The sequence below is a fragment of the Harpia harpyja genome, chromosome Z, assembly GCF_026419915.1.
Source record: "Harpia harpyja isolate bHarHar1 chromosome Z, bHarHar1 primary haplotype, whole genome shotgun sequence".
NCBI lineage: Eukaryota > Metazoa > Chordata > Aves > Accipitriformes > Accipitridae > Harpia > Harpia harpyja.
Window position 1 is genome coordinate 8,028,651 of NC_068969.1, and position 18,788 is coordinate 8,047,438.

The 18,788-nt window shown below is 59.8% G+C and overlaps 1 long non-coding RNA gene across 1 annotated transcript; it reads left to right on the forward strand.

Annotated features, from left to right (window-relative positions):
* Positions 1-11,136: 11,136 nt before the first annotated feature.
* Positions 11,137-13,101, forward strand: LOC128137294 (uncharacterized). The gene is made up of 2 exons (XR_008233655.1): positions 11,137-12,539; positions 12,696-13,101. It is a non-coding gene; the product is annotated as an uncharacterized LOC128137294 (long non-coding RNA).
* The last annotated feature ends 5,687 nt before the right edge of the window (positions 13,102-18,788 follow it).

Consider the following 18,788-nt stretch of genomic DNA (forward strand, 5'->3'; position numbering starts at 1 on the left):
ACCCTGGCTGAGGCCAGCAGCCCTCCTCCAGCACCCTGGGGGATAGCTTTGGTAGCTCCTCCGAGGCCAGCTCCTGTGGCACAGGGGCTGTTCTCCGCCGTAGGACCCTGGCGTACTGCACGGCTTCAATCCCTATATGAAGCGGGATGTATAATCACATAGGAATAAAAAGCCATACAAGACAGCAGGCGACGAGTTGCTCCATGCTGGCGGGGTGACAGGCCAGTCCCTTGGCAGTGGCTGCCACAGCCCACCGCTGGGATGGGGCTGGGCACCAGGGAGCCCGCAGCATCCCCCCCCAGCCCCTGTGTGCGGTCCATGGAGAGACAGAGGAGCCCTGCATCAAACAGAGAAGAGAGGCGATGTTTCAGCTAGGAGAAAGCATGGGAGGCCCCAGAGCCGCTGGAGAAAGAGCCCCATCGGGTGTCAGCACTTGCTCCCAGCTCTCCCAGATAATGGGGGCATCCTACCCCAGGCCCCCCCTTGAGGCTGAAACCAGATTTGCCCTGTGGAACACCCAGGCCTCCCCTCTGCCTATCCCTACCCCAGAGCATCACCCTCCGGGGGCTCTTCCAGCCTGGGGACCCTCCACTTGCACCACCATCATCCCCAGGGCTTTATCAGCCCCACCAAGGCAATGGGTACCGCAACCCTTCAGCACCATCGCAAACATCTGGTGGGGGGAGAAAAAGGAGCCAACCAACCTCCCCACAGTGGTCAGAGCATCCTCCGCCATCTGACTGAGGAGAGCCCGGCAGGTGGAGCGAGTGGTTGCAGGGAGCTGTCAGCACCCAGCTGTTAGAGCACAAATCCCCTGGCAGCCCATAAGGAGCAGCTCCCAGCTGCCTGCAGGAGCTCTTGACAGGGGGCCAGGCACCAGCATGAAGGAGTGCAGATCCTCTGCTAAGAAGTTGGACATGGGTGGAATGAAACCGGGGAGCTATTGCCCCGGTGAACGCTTACCAAGCGGCACTAGCATGGCTGCCATGGGCAGCCCCACGTGCTGGGGTAGGGGAGTGACTAGGGCAGGCTCCTGCCGGAGCCCACCCAAGCAAAGTTGGGGATAAAGCCAAGTGGCAGCCAGCAGAAAGGGGTTTTTGTACTGCTGCTTCTCTTCCCACCTCACACCCCGGCAGCAATTTTGGCATCTGCGGGATGGGACACCCAGAGCAGCACCCACAGCAGGAGGGGATGGGTGGCGGGTGCAGGCTTGTGCAATGCAGTCTGGACACACACCGAGAAGGTAAGAGCTTCATTTAGCTAAAAAACAGCAAAGCAGCAACTGCTCGCCAAGGGCACCAAAAAACCTCTTTTCACTGGCCCAAGAGACCACAGCCAGTCACCAGCCTCTGGACGAGCACCCCAGCATTGCCTTGGGCTGCACCAGAGGGGCTGAGCCACCCCAGAGCCATCACCCTGGGCTCCCCTTAACTCACGAGGAGGAACTTCAAGCTCGAGGCTGCCTTTCCAAGCCACGAGGCAGCACTGGGAAGCATCAATATCCTTCAAAAGACTCCCAGAAACCTTCCTCCATCCCCAGGGTCAGGTTTTCTCTAGGAGCAGCTCAGCAGGTTGGACTCTGCACATCATCCCTTCTGGGATGCTCCTGCCCAGCCAGACCATGCATGGTAGACAGGCAGGGGTCCCCAGGCGAGGGTCCCCACATGTCCCCTCCCTGGGGCAGTGCAGGCAGGGGCCCACCGGGCCCCAAGGAAGGGGGTGAACATCCCTCGCAGCTGTCCCACAGTGAGCAATTTGGAGCAAGGAGCCTTTTTTTGGTGCAAAACCTGGAGGGTTTTTGTTTTCCACATCAGTATTTCCTAAGTTCTCACCCACCTGCTCCAAGAGCTGTGAAGAAGCGAGGGTTGAGCCATGCCGCTGCTGCATTTTGGGAGGACGGAGGGGTTGTCCCCACCCTGGAAGGGGGCAGCCCTAGCTCTTCCCCGGCCAGGTTGTGCCACGGCGATTGCTGGATCAGGCACTGCGGCTCTTCAAAAAGCACAAATCCCACAGCTCGAGGGGCTCGGTCCAAACGAAATCCCCAGCAAAACCCATGCAGGAGGCAAGTGGTGATGGCCGTCAGCACGGCAGGGGGAGAAATGGGTGAGCGACCATCCCACCAGAGCACACTGGGCTCGGTGACGGTGCTGCCATGTGCTCGATCGCTTCTTAACCACCTCTGAAGCAAATCAGCAATTAAGGGATCGTCATTTGATAAATTGTACGAAGAGATGTGTTTGTGAATCACTGTATCCAGGCTGGGTAAGAACACCACCGGTGCTGTATTTGGGAGTAATTACTCTCCACGAGCATGTGAATCATTAGGTATAATTGCCCTAATAAATAAAAGGGAGATAACTCCAGTCTCTAGCCTAATCTAGCACAAGCGATTTTCAGGGCAAGCTGCGTGAAAGAAAATCAGGAGCGCAAGGCTGAAGGAAAGCAGAAAGAAGAGAGTTTTCAAAACCTGGGCATGCCGTTAATCCCTCCCGCAGTGATTGAAGCTGGCCGATGATGATGGAGGCTCTCCCACAGGTCCCCAATGGGGTTTGGTGGCAGAGAATTTGCTGTAGAGGGCTCAGGTTTGGCTGCAACAGGGTTGTCCCTTCCCAGGGCAGAGTCCCGCTGGAACATGACTTCTCCTGGCTAAAGTTTCCCTGCTGCAAAAAAGCAACTGGGTTAAAAAAAAGGATTTATTTTGGGGGTGATGGGGGGACAACAGTTACTTGAGTCTAACGAAACCATTTCACTTTTCCCCTGGGAAACGCTGGAATGAAAAAAAAAAAACCAAACCCACCCCACTTGAAGTTGACATTTTGAAACGAAGCAGCAATTTTCTTCTCCACTTAAAATGTCATCACAGACTTTTGCTTTAAAAAAGAGCGGCCTTCCCTGAGTGACATTTTAAGGGGAAGTGTTGACTTAAAAGCAGAAGGAAACCCCCCAATCCATGCAATGGAACATCTCAAGCTGCAATTGAGACTTCTTGCAGGGAAATAGATATTTTTGCAGCAAAAAAAAAAAATTGCAAGTAACTACAAATCTTTTGCAGATTGAATTTCCCACGGGACAAACCCATCCGTGAGGAAGCAAGACTTTGGGCCGCTCTTTGCCAGACCTGAATGGAAAAGGATGGAGCAGCATCACTGCCCTGTCCCGGAGGAAACAGCGTTCCCCAGTTCTGGGCAAATTTTCTCAAAAGCCCTGCAAAGCAAAGCAAAAAAATTGGGAGCAGAGGCTGGTTTTGTCCTAGAGGGGTGGCAGGCGAGTGGCACTGGCTCTACGCCGTCCCCAGGAGATGCCAGCGCAGGAGCTGCCCCTACCCAGCCCAGCGGTGGGGAAGATGGCGAGGCCGGGGGATGCAGGCACCAGGGTGGGGAGCCGTGGGGAGCGATAGCAGGGTTTATTCTGCCTCCTCCGGGGCTCCCTGCAGCCTCCGCGGGGAGAAGCAGGATTTAGTCTGCGACCCGTGGGAATCCTCACTCACTCCCCAGGGAGCAAGAGGATTGCAGCTCATCCCTTCTCTGCTTGCAAGAGGGGCTGGGCTCTGCCTACAGATGCTCCACGAGATCCGGCTGTGCCGTGCCGTGCCGTGCCACCTCTGCCTGCGGCTCTTCTGCTGGGTGGGGTTTGACCAGGAGCAAGCTGTGCTTGGGCTCTCCCCAGGCCACAGTTATTGCTGCCTGGGTTTTGTTTTTTTAATAACCCATAATATGAGAAGCCTGCCCAGGGGAGTGGAGGGATTATTGGCAAATATCACTTCCCATTTTCTGGGCTCCAAGGGGCTTCAGCCACGTGGATTAGCCAGGAGCGGAGAGAGGGACACAAACCACCAGGCTGGGACAGACCAGGGCACAATCCTTTTAACACAAGGCTGCAGTGAAATCCCACAGACAAGAAGTATCCTCCAGCCTCTGAAGGAGAGGGCCGGGTGGGAAGGGCTGCAGAATCCTAATTAGCTCTTCGATATTAATGAACTAGCACTGAAGCAAACAAGCCGGTGACGGCAGCTGGCACAGCTCCTGCCACCATCTCCCAGTCCCAGGACCGTGCTGCCCGCACAAGAGGGCTTGGTGGCACAGCCAGGGACATGGGCACCCAAGGAAACAGGGCAGGGGGGGACACATGCCACTGTGGGAGAGGAACCGATTAGGCACAATGGCACAGGGGGGATGCAAAGCATCCAGGATGCAAGGGCACGTGGCGGGGCATGCCACGTCCCCATCTCTGCAGCTGACACCGGGAGATGCCACCACTTGCACAGGGACACCCACCTTGCCAGGGGCTTTCTGCAATACCAAGGCTGAGGCACTTCGTCCTCAGATGAAGCCAGCAGCCCAGGGACGGGGCACCCTGTCACAAGCTACGCCGACAGGTGCCCACTGGCTTGGAAAACTAAAAGCCAGTGGCTGGAGACACAAAGCATGCAAATAAATCCTTACAGTGGACATCCGTGGCTCTGCCCCTCTTTAAGGGCTCCAAAAGCCTATGGGGCACCTAGCAGGCAAGCCAAAAGGGAGCTGTGGGGTGCACAGCCAGGGCTCCATGACAGAGGTGTTGGGGACATCCTGCAATATTAATTAGCACTATTAGTTATTAAATGGCACTGGGAGGGAAGGGAAGAAGCCTCCCTCTTGCCCAGGGAGGGCTGGCAACTAACAGCTCCTTTCTTGTCTCCAGAGCTAACACCTGCTAAGGGGGGAGTAAAGGGGCTCCCAGCACATCACCCCCAGCACCCTGGGTACAAACCTGGGAGCCACCCGCCAGCAGCTGCTGGATGCACGACCCGGCCACAGCCCCACCACTAGCAGAGAGCACCCAAAGAGCATGAAAGTCCTGGCCCAGTGCAGGCTACAGGGGTAAGCCCTGCAGAAAGCCACCCTGAACTCAGGGTGATGCCAAAAACAAGCAACACATGCAATTCCATGCAGAGGCACCACCTCGGGCACAGCCCTTGAGCCCAGCTCACCTCCTGCCTGCCTTTACCAGCATCTCCAGCAACAAGCCCAGCCTGGGAGGACACATGAGTCTTGTCCCAGTGCCCAGCTAACTGAGCTCCACTTACCAGCACAACCTCCCTAAACCTGCAAACTACATCCCACCCCTCCTCAGCCACTTTAACCTCTTATAAACCCTCCTGGAAAGGCAGGAATCGCTGTGTGCTGTGCTGAGCCACCAGAAGTTGATTAAGCCCTAATTAATTGCATTAAGGTCAGCCAATGTACTCTGTTAAGGAAGAAAGCCAATAATTAAACTCCACGTGGGGCATGCTTCTGCCATTAGCTCCCCAGGCTGCAGCAGCGGAGTTGGGCTCGGTGGGGTCACAGCCAGCGTTGCTCGCCAGCACATGGCGGTGGCAGTCGGGGAAATAATTAAGTGCCAGGCATAAAACCATCAGCACTTTAGCAGCCAGTTGACAAAACCCACCCAGCATCATTGTCAGCAGCGGGGCTGCTGGGGAAGGCTCAAGGTGGAGGGGACTATAGGGGGACACCGGCCGCGTGGAGAGCATCGTCTGCGGGGAGCCCTGGGGGGGACGCAGCCGTGTGCGGCCAGGCTAAGCCATTCCCCTGGCAGTGCTGGGGTGAGGAGAGCGGCAGGGGCTGGCACGGGTCCCTGCCCGAGGAGGGAAACCCTGCGGGTGCCGACAATAGGGTTTTGTGTAGCCCAGACGAGAGCACCTGCCCCAGCGTTGGGAGCCGGCCAGGGGCACCATATGGAGGGGACCTGCCCCTCGCTGCGGCGGTGCCGTCTCGGCACGGGGCCAGCCTGGCTGGGGATGCGGCCCCCGGCACGGAGAGGAGCCCGGGTGCTGAGCCGTGCAGGATGGGGCCATGTGAGCCCTGCCTTTGCCCATCACCAGTCCGGCCTGGAAATGCAACCACCAAGCACAGAGGTGATGGGTACGAGCATCAGGTTGTTCCTGGCCACCCCAACCCTGGATACTACATGCCTGGAGAAGGCGAGGGTGCAGCGGGGTGCTGTAGGGGAGCCCCAGCCCTGAGCCAAAACCTCGCCTGGCCTTGGGGGCTTTACGGAGGAGCAGGGAGCGACGGGGCGGCACGAGCTGTTCCCGGGGTGAGGGATGGGGTCCTGCGGCTTCTGGGAAGGGGAAGGGACACAGGGTGTTTGGGCTCTGCCTGTTCAATCCCTCCCAGGCAGCAAGCTCATTTAAGGCTTTTCTTTGCTCCCAGCTGAAAAAATAAAGGCCAAGGTAATCTGCCTGCCTGTCCCTCTTTGTCTCGGGGATAATAGCAGCCAGCGCAGTGTGGAGCCCCCCAGGGCTTTGCAGATTACAGCTTTCAGAGATGTCTACAGTGCCTGGACAAAAATGAGAGGTGGTGGAGCAGAGCCGGACGGCGGGGACGTCACAAGGTCACCCGCTCCCTGCCTGCCTAACTGCATCTCCCCTCTCCTTCCCCTGCCGCTGGCCGGGCGGGTGATGGGACGATGGGATGGCGGGTGTTGGGATGGCGGCCGGGCGATGGGACGGCAGTGGAGTGCTCCTCTGGGCTTCCCAGCTCCAAAGGCTAACCCTTCACTGAGGGCAGAGTTATGACTATTTCACGAAGGCTTTTTGCTTTATAATTTACACTTTGCCGATTCTGATAATTACACATCTGATCTGGGGCGGAGGAAATAGAGACAAAACCACGTAACCCACCGCAGTAACCACGACAGTGCGAGCTGCCGCTCCTGTACTCACGATGACTTCTTTGCAAACCACCTGCAGACCCGAAATGACTGGCTGGAGATACGCGGGAATTGCTGTACAGGGCTGAGCTGCAGCTGGCTTTTCAATAACTCAAAGGGTCAAGACACAGGAGAAAAAATCCCAAACCAATTCCCCCATTTCCCATTAGTTTCGTCTGGCAGGAGGTGTCCCAGCCCCGGCAACGAATATCCGCTCAGGAATGTCTCATGTCTAAAAGCAAAAAAAAAAAAAAAAAGGGAGGTGGGAGGAAACCCTACGCCCGGCCTTCTTTCCCCGTGGCCGAGTTCAAACGGCTTTGAGACGGCAGGCAGGGGCAGGCAGGGGCTCGCAGCACCTTGTGCTGGCACTCAGCAGCACGGATGCAGGCAGAGGGGCAGATCGGAGGAAGACGCCATCCCTTGCGCATCCCTCGCGCATCCCTCTCCCCAGCTCTCCGTCCCCGCTGCGGCTGCCCACGCCAGCCCCGGGTCGAGGCCAGGCTCCGGCTCCTGCTCGTCCCCTGCTCGCCCTCCCTCCCTCCCTCCTGTCACCGCACACGTCATTCCTCCAAACACAGCCCACGTAGCTGGCGCGGCGGTGCCGACATCGGGGAGCCGGAGGGGGCCCGGCCAGCGCACCCCACGGTGCAGGGCTCGGTGCCTTCACGCTCCGCTCACGCACAGCCCAGGTTTATTTAGTTTACCAAAACCATGGGGTGCCTAAAGCCACAACAGCATCCTCCAAGAAAACTTCCTGGGTGTGAGGCATCTGTGCAGGCGTTTTGTAGACCCTAGTGTGTACATACCTCCCAAAACACCCTGCGTGCCACCCACCCCAAGCATCACCTCTTTCCTGCCTTTTAGAGCCAGCCCCGAGATGGAGAAGGAACCAGACGGAGCAGAGGGGAGACGGAGGCACCAGACAATAAAACCATGGCTAAACCCGTGGTCCTCAACAGCCCAGCTCCAGGCTCAGCAGACCTCGTTGCTCCTCTGCCCCACCCGGGGTGCCCATACCTTCCCCTGGGCACCCCGTCCCCTGGGGTAGCACCCACACCGGCTGCCACCCGTGGTGATCTGCAGCATCCCATTGAAATTCTAGCTCTGGCCTCCATAGCGGATGGAGATAAGGACAAAACTACTCCCCTGCTTATAAACAAGGGGCCAGATTCTGCCGCCAGCATCCGGCAGGCGATGCCCGAGCCAGCGAGGCCAAACCCGGCCACAAAGCATCTCCGCGCGGGGATCGCAACCAGGATCCGGCAGCCTGCCCGCGGTCTGGGGAGCGGGAAGTGCGGATCAGTCCCAGCTTCTCCCTTTACCTGGGGCCGGCATGAGTCCCGGCAGTGCAGGAGGAGCAACGCAAAGCAAAGGCAGCTTGGGGAAATGGGATCCCCTCCTGGGGATGGTATAAAAGACACATGCTAAAAGGAAAATAAAAGACCGACCCCGCTGTCCCCCATCCCTGCTCCAGACAAAGGCAAACCTGGACATAGCAGTGCACACGTGAAACGCAAACCCTCCTGAGACCCCAGGCTGGCCGAAGCCCCCCCCAGCCCTGCGGGACCCCCGAGGGCCAGCACCACACACAGACCCGAGTGACGGAGAAGCCCAAACCGAGACACGGGGCCCGCAATGAAAATCGTGCCAGGAGAAAAACCCACCCTGGGGGAAAGCAGCGCCGGGAAGGTACCTGTGCGATCCCCAGCCAAACCGCCAGTGCCCCCCAACCGTGGGGCATCCCAACGCCACCCTTCCTGGGAGGTGACAGGTATTTATTGGGGTGAGCGGCTGTCCCCCCGCACTGGGGACCACGGCTGGAGGGCAGCAGGGGCTGCCATTGGCTCCCGCGCCACCCGGGCAGCATCGCTCTCCAGGGGCTTGCTCTGCCAGGGCCAACTTTACAAGGGAAGCAATTATTTCTTTTTTTTTTTTTTTTTTTTCCCCAGCTGAAACAAAGACGAGGGCTAGAGCGAGCGAGAGCACGGATGAGAAAACAGGCGCGGGGGGGTGGGGGGAGCTGGAAAAAAAACCCGCACAAACCCACGGATCTTGAAACAAGAGGGAAGGATAAAAAAGAAACCGGAGGCTGCAGAGGTAGACGTGGAGATGGGAGGGTAAAAAATTGCAGAGGGAAGAAGCGGCAGCCGGGAGCTGAGTGGGGAGCTCGGCCGTGTCACACGTATCGCACCCCCGGGGAGCCACCGGCCACCCCGACACTCCTCCGAGGCCACCCGGGGGGATGCCGTGCCCCCACAGGCAGCCAGTCCCTCGTGGGCCGGGGCTCTGCGGGGAGAAGAGGGTGCAAGGGAGACAAGGGCTCGCCCCCCCCCCCCCAGGACACGGCTCCTGCATCCCACGGCTGCTCCCTCCCCGCTCGGGTGGGCTCTCCGCCAGGCCCCCGCGTCCCCACCGCGGTGGCCAGAGGAGCGACCGCTGAGGACGTGGGGGACACCCGGCCAGCGGCCGAGGGGTCCCCCCCCGAGCTCCCCCTCGGATCCACCTGCCATCAGGCAGCCGGCGCCCCGAGCCCACGCCCACGCCAGCCCCCAGCATCCCACGACCCCGCCATCCGTGGGGCACCCCAGAAGCCCCCCCCCATCACCCCGAAAGCTCCCCGGGACCACCGACCCTCCATCCCGGGAGCCTTTTCTCCCCGGCCGCCGAGGCAACCGCCTCCCGCCCCGCTGGCCCCCGGCCCCCTCCGGCGGCCGGATCCGGCCCCAGCTCCAGCCCGGCGCCACCGGCCAGCGGGGGGGGGACGACGGGACGGGACGGGACCGGGCTGCGGAGCGGGACGACCCCCGCGCCGGGCTCCTCCGCTCCCCATCCCCGGGGATGCTCCCGCCAGGGCCGGTACCGGCCGGGCAGGATCCGGCCCCGCTCCCCGCCCTCCCCCTGCACCCAACGAGCCGAACCGGGGCGCACCCGCCCCGCCGCCCGCTCCTACCCCCGCAGCGAGCTGCCCATCGCCCGCTCGCCTTCCCGGTCCCGGTGTCCCCGTCCCGGTGTCGGTCCTACCTGCGCGGCGCCGCCGCCGATCCCCGTCTGCAGCCGCCGCCGCCGCCGAGCCGCGCTGCCGCGGGGGCGGGCAGCGGGAAAGGGGGGGGGGGGGGCCGAGCGCCCCCTCCCCGCCCCCGGCCTCCCCCCGGCACCGCCGGTCCGCCCCTGCCCTGCCCGGCCCCGGCCCCCGGCCCCGGCAGCGCCGGTCGGGGCTCCCCGCCCCCCTCCCCCGCACTGCCCTATGTCCCCCCCCCCGGGACACCCCCACCCGCGGGGCCGCGCTGGGGGTGGCCGGGGGTACGGGGGGAGCACAGCCTAGATGGGGGCAAAGGGGGAGCCCAGTCCAGGATGGGGGGCACGGCCTGGGATGGGAGGGCACAGTCCAGGATGAGGGGCAAAAAGGGAGCATAGCCTGGGGTGGGAGGGCACGGGGGGAGCCCAGCCTAGGGCAGGGTTGCCCGGCCTGGGAGAAAGACCAAAACCATCTCAGAAGCCAGGACGGAGCATCGTCACTGGCCTCGTCCCTGCTCGCTCCCCACCGAGCCGTGGCAGGTCCAGGGAAAGGGCCGTGACTGTCCCCAGGCACATGGCAATGGGGTGCTGCAGGTGCATCCCACGCCAGTGCCGCAGCTGTGGGCGCTGGGGTGCAGACAGGTCCCCAAAACCACGCACACGTGGGCACCCCTCCGTGTCCCGATGCTCCTGGGCAAGGTGGCTGCCACCCACCCTCCCGGGTGACACCAGCTCGGAGGGGACATTGGGGCTGGTGTTGCACCCCATCCACATGCACGCCTCCCCTTTTGATGCCTCACAACCAATTTGCCCCCCCCCCTTCATCTCTGAGGGCTGGGGCCAAGCAGGCAGAAAAATCAAAGGGAAAGCGCAGGTGGCACCCAGGCTCGGGGACGCCAGCCCGGAGCGCTCCCCTTCACGCCAGGCAGAGAAGGGACGGTAAGAGAGGGACGTTGGACTGGAAGATGTGGACCCTGCCTTCCCTTTTGCCCATACCAGTCTAAAGGCAGCAACTTCATCCCAAAACCATGAGGGAAGGTGGCCGTTGGGGCTGGGGCACGGCTTACGTATGTGGGTGGTTTGGACCGATGTCCCTGCTCAGCCACTTCCCCAAAAGCCCCCCTTTGCCCTTTCGTGGTGTCCTGCCCGCTCCCAGCCCCACGGTGCTGCCAGCTGGAGCGTGGCACAGCTGCCGGGCCCCGAGCCGCGATGGCAGAGGTGGCCCTGGGGCTGTCCCTGGAGAAAGATGGGGACGGGGTTTGCGTGGGAGCTGGGTCCCACCAGTGCCAACCCCCCGGGACAGCCCCCGCTTTCACCTTCACACCCTGGGTTCACTCAAGCTCCCCTGCCTCTCGTGTCCACAGCCCCCAGGTGCAACCCATGCCATTCTTCTAGCATTAACAAAGCAATTAATCAATTAATAGATTGGAGAGATGGCTCAGAAATGCTGCTTTGCAAGCGAGCTGGAAGTGCCTCAATTCGGATCACGGCAATAAGCGGGCTCAAGGAGGCAGAAGACATTTTAATGCTGGGGTGGCTGTTTAATACAGACAAATCCTTCCCGGGTCACTTCTGAAGCCCTGTGTGCTCCGAGCACAGGCTCGCAAAGAAAAAAAATGCAGTAGATGAGCTGGGTTTCCCAGGAGAAAAGCCCGAAAGGGGAGAAGAGGAGCTCCGGCCGCTGCGCCGCACAGAGCCGCCTTTCATTACAAAGGGCCGGGAAGCGGCTCGGAGCTGCCAGCAACACCGACACGATGCAAGAGGGGATTTTTCAGGCTGATGCAGCAACAAAGGCAGTTAAATCTAGCCAGGTAAGAGGCTTTCGAGGTTAGCTGGCCATTCCCACAGCACAGGCTTCTTTTTCTTTTTTCTTTCTTTTTTTTTTTTCTCTTCTTTTTTTCCCTCCTTTTCTAGGGGGAATTATTTTTGGTAATCCGTGCGTTGCTGCTCGTTGGGCACTGGAGCAGAAGTAAGCAGGTAAGTGGCGCTTTCATCCCCAGCCTGGCTTCCTACCGTGGCCAGGACTCCAGCGAGGGGCTTTGAGCCTCAAAGGGAAGCGGCAAGGCTGGGCCAAGGCAGCTGGAGCGGCGCTAAGCTCGTGGCAGCTGGGAATTGTTTATTTTTTTTTGGTTGAAGTGATGGCAGCGGAAAGCTACCTGGAGATGAGCAGCTTTCACACCAAATGCCTGCTGCACGGGTGGAGGCTGGGTGGGAGGCACCGGGCATCGCTGGGTGGTTTGGGGTGCTGGCATACGCCTGGAGGCAGAGCTAGGTGCACCCACCACCTCCTCCTGCCTGGAAAGGTTGGGGGGACGGGGGCACCCCCAGCACCGGGGGGGGGCAGAGAGGTGACCTTGCAGTGTAAGCTGGGCCTGGGTGCTGCTTTGGGTGGCACCCACTGCCCGGCCCCTCCTGGCAGGGCATAGGGGTGCTGAGAGTGGGAAAGCCACCCATGACACCCACGTCCATCAGCCCCCAGGGAGCCCAGCACCCTTGCGTGGGGAGAGGCAGGTGCTGTGATCCTAGGGCAGGAGGGTGCTCCCATCGCTGGCTCTGCAGGGAGCCCAGGCAGTTCAGGCATCTCAGTGCAGTATTTTGGGGATGGAGCAGGATGGAGCCCAGACCTTGAAGCCTGTTGGAGGCCACGAGGGTGTTTCCGAAGGGATCTGTGTCCCTGAGGACCTGGACGCCAGCCCTGGTCCTCCCTGGGGAGCCACCCTGGGCCAGGGTGGGCTTTGCCCTGGGCGGCTGCCTTCCCACGGTTCGGCCGGGTGGAGGATGCGCCAACAGCCCGTGACTCAACATCTTCACCCGGTGCTTCGCATCAGCAGGTGGGATGTGAAATGAACCCAAATGTTGTAATGAGCCGTGCCGGCGGAGGCAGCGCCAGCTCAGTGAGCTGTGCTGCCGCGCGGGGACCCGCGGACCCTCACCGTCCCCGGGTTGTGGCCGTGATGGGGGGTGGCCACAACTCATCTCCCTGATAGAGCTCTTCATCTTGTCCTCCTGGTGAAAGCTTCTCAGACATCACCCCGCCAAGCCCAGAAGACCCCGCGTTGATCCAGCCGGTGCAACGATGCCGTTGCACGGAGTCCATCCATCCTCTCGTGATGCCTTTTGCATCACCCCAGGCCACGGGCCGTGCCGGTGCCATGCAGTGCCGGTTGCTTCCTGCAGCCACGTGCCAGCACCCTGCTCCGGTTAACGGTGCAACGAGAGCACCCCACCACGCCGAGCTGCCCGGCACCCTGCCCGGGGACCTCATGCTCTGTCTCAGCGTGGGGTGAAGGCAACGGAGGATCCTTCTTCCTCCCCATCCTCCTCCTCCTCCTCCTCTCCCCCCACCCAGCCAGCATCCGCCACCGCAACAAGATTAAACCAATTGCACTGTTATTTGTTTCATATTTAATAAGGGCTTGAGGAGCAGATCTCCCAGCAAGCCCCTGCTATCAATCAAACCCGCACAGAGTCCCCCTTCGCGCCCGCCTTTCCAAGAAGAAAGAAAACAAAATTGGACTAATTTATTATTCATTCGTTCATTAAGTCCGTATTAACCAGATATATTATAAAGGAAAACAGGATTGCGCCTTTTGATCAGCAAACCCTCTGCTCATGAATATCCATGAGGCTCCCCCCCACCCCAGCACCTCTCCCGTGTGCGGAGCGAGCCGACGGCGGGTGCCGACAGCGGGTGCCAGCGCCGGGCTGGGTCCTGGCACCCGGCAGGGCTGGGAAGCTGCTCTCGTCTCTGTCTGCTGGCACGGCGTCGGGGAGCGGCTGTGCCGTCCCGTGGGGCTCCGGAGCTCAGGCCACCCATGGGTGCCCGTGGCTGGAAGGGGGAGGCCGAGCCCCGCTGGGGGCAGGGGGCTGGTGGGGACATCCCGGGGGGCACCGGGGCGATGGGCTCCCCTCCCGCCTGCCTGGGGCTGAGCAGGGAGCTGAGCAGGTGTTGTTTCCGCGGCGTGAAAAAGCAGCATATGTCCCCGGTTCCCCGGCGCGCGGCGGCGGGCGGCGATGCCCGCGGCTCCCCCGATGCCGCGGGGAGGCAAAGCGGGACCCCGAGGTGCCAGCGATGCCCTGCGGGACCGGCACAGGACCGGGGCAGCGTGTCCCCTGGCTCCCTGGGGCACCCATTCTCCACGAACCCCTCGGTCCAGCCATCCAGGGAGGATGGGCCGGGGCAGGACCGGGGCCCCAGGTTGCTGTCGTAGGGACCGGCTGGCACCAGGTCGTAAGCTCACGGCGACACGTGCCCGAGCGAGCCAGCAGCATCTCAGGCAGCGGCAGAGCACCAGAGCATGGGAGAGCCACATCCCAGCCCAGCGGGCTGGTGGATCCTGGCCATGCCCAGGGGATGCTGCACCCTGCGGCAGCAACAGGCGCACACAGAGAGTTGCCGGGTGGCACATCCGCACGGAGGTCCACGCACCCATGCAGCCCAGCCGGACCAGAAAATAGGTTGGTTTAAAAAATGCATCACTTTGAAGTTACGTAAATGAAAGGCAGCAGCAAACGGAGCACGCTGGCAAAAGGTTTCCTATTTTATTTTTTTTTCCTCCTTGCCAGCTTCCTCCAGTTAAAATTGGGTTGCAATTCATTAATAAAGGAACAGTTGTACTGAATAAGCTCCCGTGCTTAAATCAGGACAGAGAAGCGTAATTAACCCAGCTCCAGTCTGATGTGATGGAAGAGGAAAATGCTCTTCTGTTTTGGTCCCTTCTCTTAAAAGCCCACTGCGTTCTCCTGGCCTCTTGGGAACAGAGTCAAGCTTCTTATTTAGAAATGAAGCTTGCAGCCTGGTGGAGCGGGTTCATGTATATATATAAAAGCTGTCATGATGATATTTTATTCATACCCCTCTTCCCCTTCCCTTTGCTTGGAAAATCCAGGAGCAGCCAGCAGGCAGCTTGGAGAGAGAGAAAGCAAGAATCCCCTTTTAAAAATAAATTACAGATGCAAGTCACATTAGTTGAAGCCCCACGAGGCGGCGGATTCCCGAGCACTGGGACCGGCACCGGCAGCTTGGCCAGCCCAGCCCAGGCACGGTGGCTTCCCACCCCAACTGCCACCCCCCAGGCAGCGAGAGGGGACAGGCGGGGTGACTTCGGCACCGGGGTTACGCTGCCGATTTATGCAAGCTGAGGACGTGGCCTCGCTTCTCTAATTGGAGCTAGCACCTAAATTACAGCCTAATTACAGATGGGGCCACGAGGAGCTCCCTGCCGGCAGGTCCCATGGGAGGGATTCAGCCTGCCATCCCCAGCTCGAGGCGAGGGGGCTCCTTCTTCACCGTTATTTTTGGGCTTGAATTTGCCACCTTTCCCCGCGGCAGTTTGTCTGGGCGAGCTAGACACCGTCCAGCCACCATCGAGCTGGCACACTGCTCTGCATGTTGATGCAGCATCCCTGTGGCTCAGCGCTGCTCCGCCTGGCCTTGCTCCCCCCTTTCTCCGCCACCGCTTTCTCACCTGCTTTGAAAATAGCCGTCTGGTTGCGTGGGAAGGCAAACCGTATTTTGGGTGGTCTCGGGGCGGGGAAGAGCTGCCCATAACAAAGGGGTTGGATTTGCTGTGCGGGGCAGGGGGGTCCTGCAAGGCAGAGCTGGACAACATGGTCCATTGAAACTGGGAGTGCTGCGGGAGGGTCCTGGTGTGCTGTGAGAGACAGGAGCTGCTGAGGTCCCCGTGGGACTGGCCACAGCCCCATGAGCATCGCCTCTGCTCCTCCTAGAGCCACGCTGGTCCCCGTGTCACCTGGGGTGAGTTGGGGTGAGCACCCAGAGGGATGTGGCCGGCCAGCGCCAGTGCTGCGCGGGAGCATCCCCACGATGGGGACGTGCGGGAGCAGCCCTGAGACGGGGACATGCAGAAGCACCTCTGCACTGGGGACGTGCAAGAGCAACCCTGTGACAGGGATGTGCAGGAGCATCCCTGTGCCGTGGGGCTGCCCGGATCCCTGCTGCAGCCTGCCTGAAGGGCTCTGCCCCAAGCATGGAGCCGGAGCAGGGGTGGCACTGCCCCATGGCACTGCTGCCCCCACCCCATCGGGGACCTCCCTGGACACCTTCTCTCCATATTTCCTCTGCTTCACTCCTGGTGTCCTGTGCCCATTTCCAGCCCCCCCATAGCCCTACCCCAGCGGATTTTGAGGCTGAAGTGATTTTATTATCCAGGTTGATTCCCAGTGCACGGGGGATGCTGGACCGTGCCGTGCCATGAACCCGTTGTATGCCCCACAAGTGGCCAGGTTGGGACCACTGGGTACTGGAGCAGAGGAGCAGGAGCATTGCTGGGGTTCATCCTGCCCTGCCATACACCAGCTAGCCTGGAAATCCTTGGTGGGGCAAGCTGGGACTCCGGGGCTGGAGGAGACACGGGGCAATGCTGGCCAGTCCTTTTGTAGCAGAGGTGCTTCTGGTGAGGAGGAAAAAAAAAGAGAAATCAGTGTTTGTTTCTTTTGGAGAAGATTGCTTTCTGCACGCTCCTTGTATTTAGTTATTATTAAAGGGTTGTTTTGCTGTCAGTGAAAGCCTGCAATTATGGGCTCTCTCTCTTTTTTCTGGCTGTCACTACTATTCCCCATGATTGCATTGCCCACAGTTTTAGCATTTCGGCATTTCAATGTAAAAAAAATAATAATTTTGAGATATGGGCAGACACTTTTCACATGTTCACGGCTGGTTTCAAATTCCTCCAATTGTTTCCCCCCAAAACCCCATCATTTTGGGGGCTCAGACCGGAGCAGGATGTAGCTGTGCACTAGCAGGGGCTCGTTGCTCTTTTCCCCCTCGCTTGCTCGACCCATATACCTACAGGCAAAAACTCACAGGAATCCCGCCAATGCCAAAGCCACAGCCGGGAAGGCAATGCCACCTCACACCCTGCTCCCATGAGTGCTACCAAAAAAAAAAAAACCCCAAAACTATTTTCATTGAAGATGCTCATAAATTTCCCTTGGTCAAATAAGTAACAGCTGATGGCTGGAAACATGCTTCATGCTCTGCATCTGTCTGCAGCAGCTCCTCATTGTGGCTCCCGCGCCCTACATCCCTTCCCTGGCCTCGTGCGGCGTGGGACATCCCCAGCCGGAGCCAGCATCCTTGCGGGAGCCAGGCATGCAGCAGATGGGGCAGACCTGGCTCCGCCAGACCCTGAATCCTTGACGTGCCTGGAGGAATTCCCCCAAAGTTCATGGGGACACGGCTCCTCTCTCCGAAACCCTCTTCCCCGGCTGTATCACCGCTAATCTAATGTGGCTAATTTTAAACGAAGCTGCCCTCCCTTGACATGTATCTCCCCATGGCATTGAAATTAAATGTAGGCTGTAATTTGGCATTTGAGAAGTGAAAGGGATGGTGGCCCTAAGGGAAAAGATAACAGCTTGGCTGTTTGTGTTAAATAGCTGTCTGCGAGCTTCAAACTGCAGCCGGAGATTCAGCTCGCCGGCGGGCAGGCTGCCAGCCGCCGGCCTGCTTTTTGGCTACAGCTCCTTTGCAGCAGGAAGCTTGGCGGGGGGGACCTCAGCCCTGACCCCCCCACACCGCTTCTCACAGGGCATCTGCTTTTTCCCCACCCTCCATGGCTTCTGCTAAAACTGTCTTGCGGGCTCCTTGCTCCGGCAAGGGCGAATGTCCAGGGGGCACGGCCCCGGGGAAGGAGGACCGCGCTCCTCCGGGGCACCCAGAAACCTGGCATGGGGCAACACAGCCTGGCAGGGACATCCCCGTTGCACATTGCATGGGGAGGGCAGCCCAGCGAGGACAGCCCTGTTGCATGTTGCATGGCGGGGGCAGCCCAACAGGGACGTCCCCGTTGCATGTTGCACCTTGCACCTTGCATGCTGGGCGCAGCCCAGCAGGGATGTTCCCACCGCCCATTGCACGTTGCACAGCGGGTGCCACGCAGCCGGGGAGGAGGGACACGCGGAGTGACGCAGGGTGGGAGCACCTTGGGTGGCACTGTCCCTTGTGCCAGGCCCGGGGACAGCGCCAGGCAAAAGTAAAGGCTGGTGCTGCACTGAGCAGGGACGAGCTGCCACCAACCCAAGCGAGCTTGAACCCTGCTTGCAACAGGAAACCTAACTTCGGCCACGGCCAAATGCTGCACCGGTGTGGACTCGCAGCCAGCGACGCTGGGATTTGGTCTCGGCATGGCACAGAGGTCTCTAGAGCGGCTCCAGCCCTCGGCAATCCTCGCGGAGGAAAGCTGCCTGGCACCCGAGGACTTTGCTTTAAATAAAACTTTGCTTTGCTCAAATCAGATGTTTCTCTTGGCCTGAAACAAAAATTAATTCTAATTTCAAGCTCACTTTTTTTTATTTTAATGGATGTTGTTAATAAAAGGGAGACTTTGAGATAGTCATTTCCAGCAGCAGAACATGCCTGTTTTGGGGACAGTTTGTTTTAACCCAGAGAAATTTGCCAAGCTGGTGGGAATGTGCCTGCGCTCCCTTTGCACAAGGTTCCTCTCTGGCTGGGGTTTCCTGCCTGGGACAGGCACCCCCACTCCCAAAACACTTTTGCAGGGGACGCTGCAGCAGGCAGGGGCTGGCAGTAGATGGGGAAGAGGCAGATGTCCCCGTGGCCGGAGCTGGTTGCAGCCTGGGGACAGGGCTCCACGGTGGGGCGGGTTACCTGATGCACCCTGCAGCCCCTCAACTCCCACGGGAGACCCAGCCCACCCACCACCCACCTCCATCCCTCTGCCCTCCTCTTCCTCGCCCGTACTCAGTTGCCATTTCCCAGGAGCCGCTCATCCCTCCCAGCCCTTTGTACCGCTCGCCTCCATCCTCCCCTTTGTTTAGCATTTTAATTATTTTAATTACCTTGTTTGCCAGCTTATCGCGGCGCTCAAACCCATCTGCGTGCGCGCAGGCAGACACACAGACTTTTATCTCCAGCCTGCCGTCAGCCCGATTAGCATTTTTTGCTCCGGCGTTTGGTGGTGGAAAGCAGAAATTAGCATTTCTGCCTTGGCCAGTGGGACAGGCATTGCCACCGTCCCTCGCCTTGCAGGGTCACTTCATTCTTCCCAGAAGAATGGGACTAATTTCTCTCTCCCCCCCTTGTATCCATTTCAAAT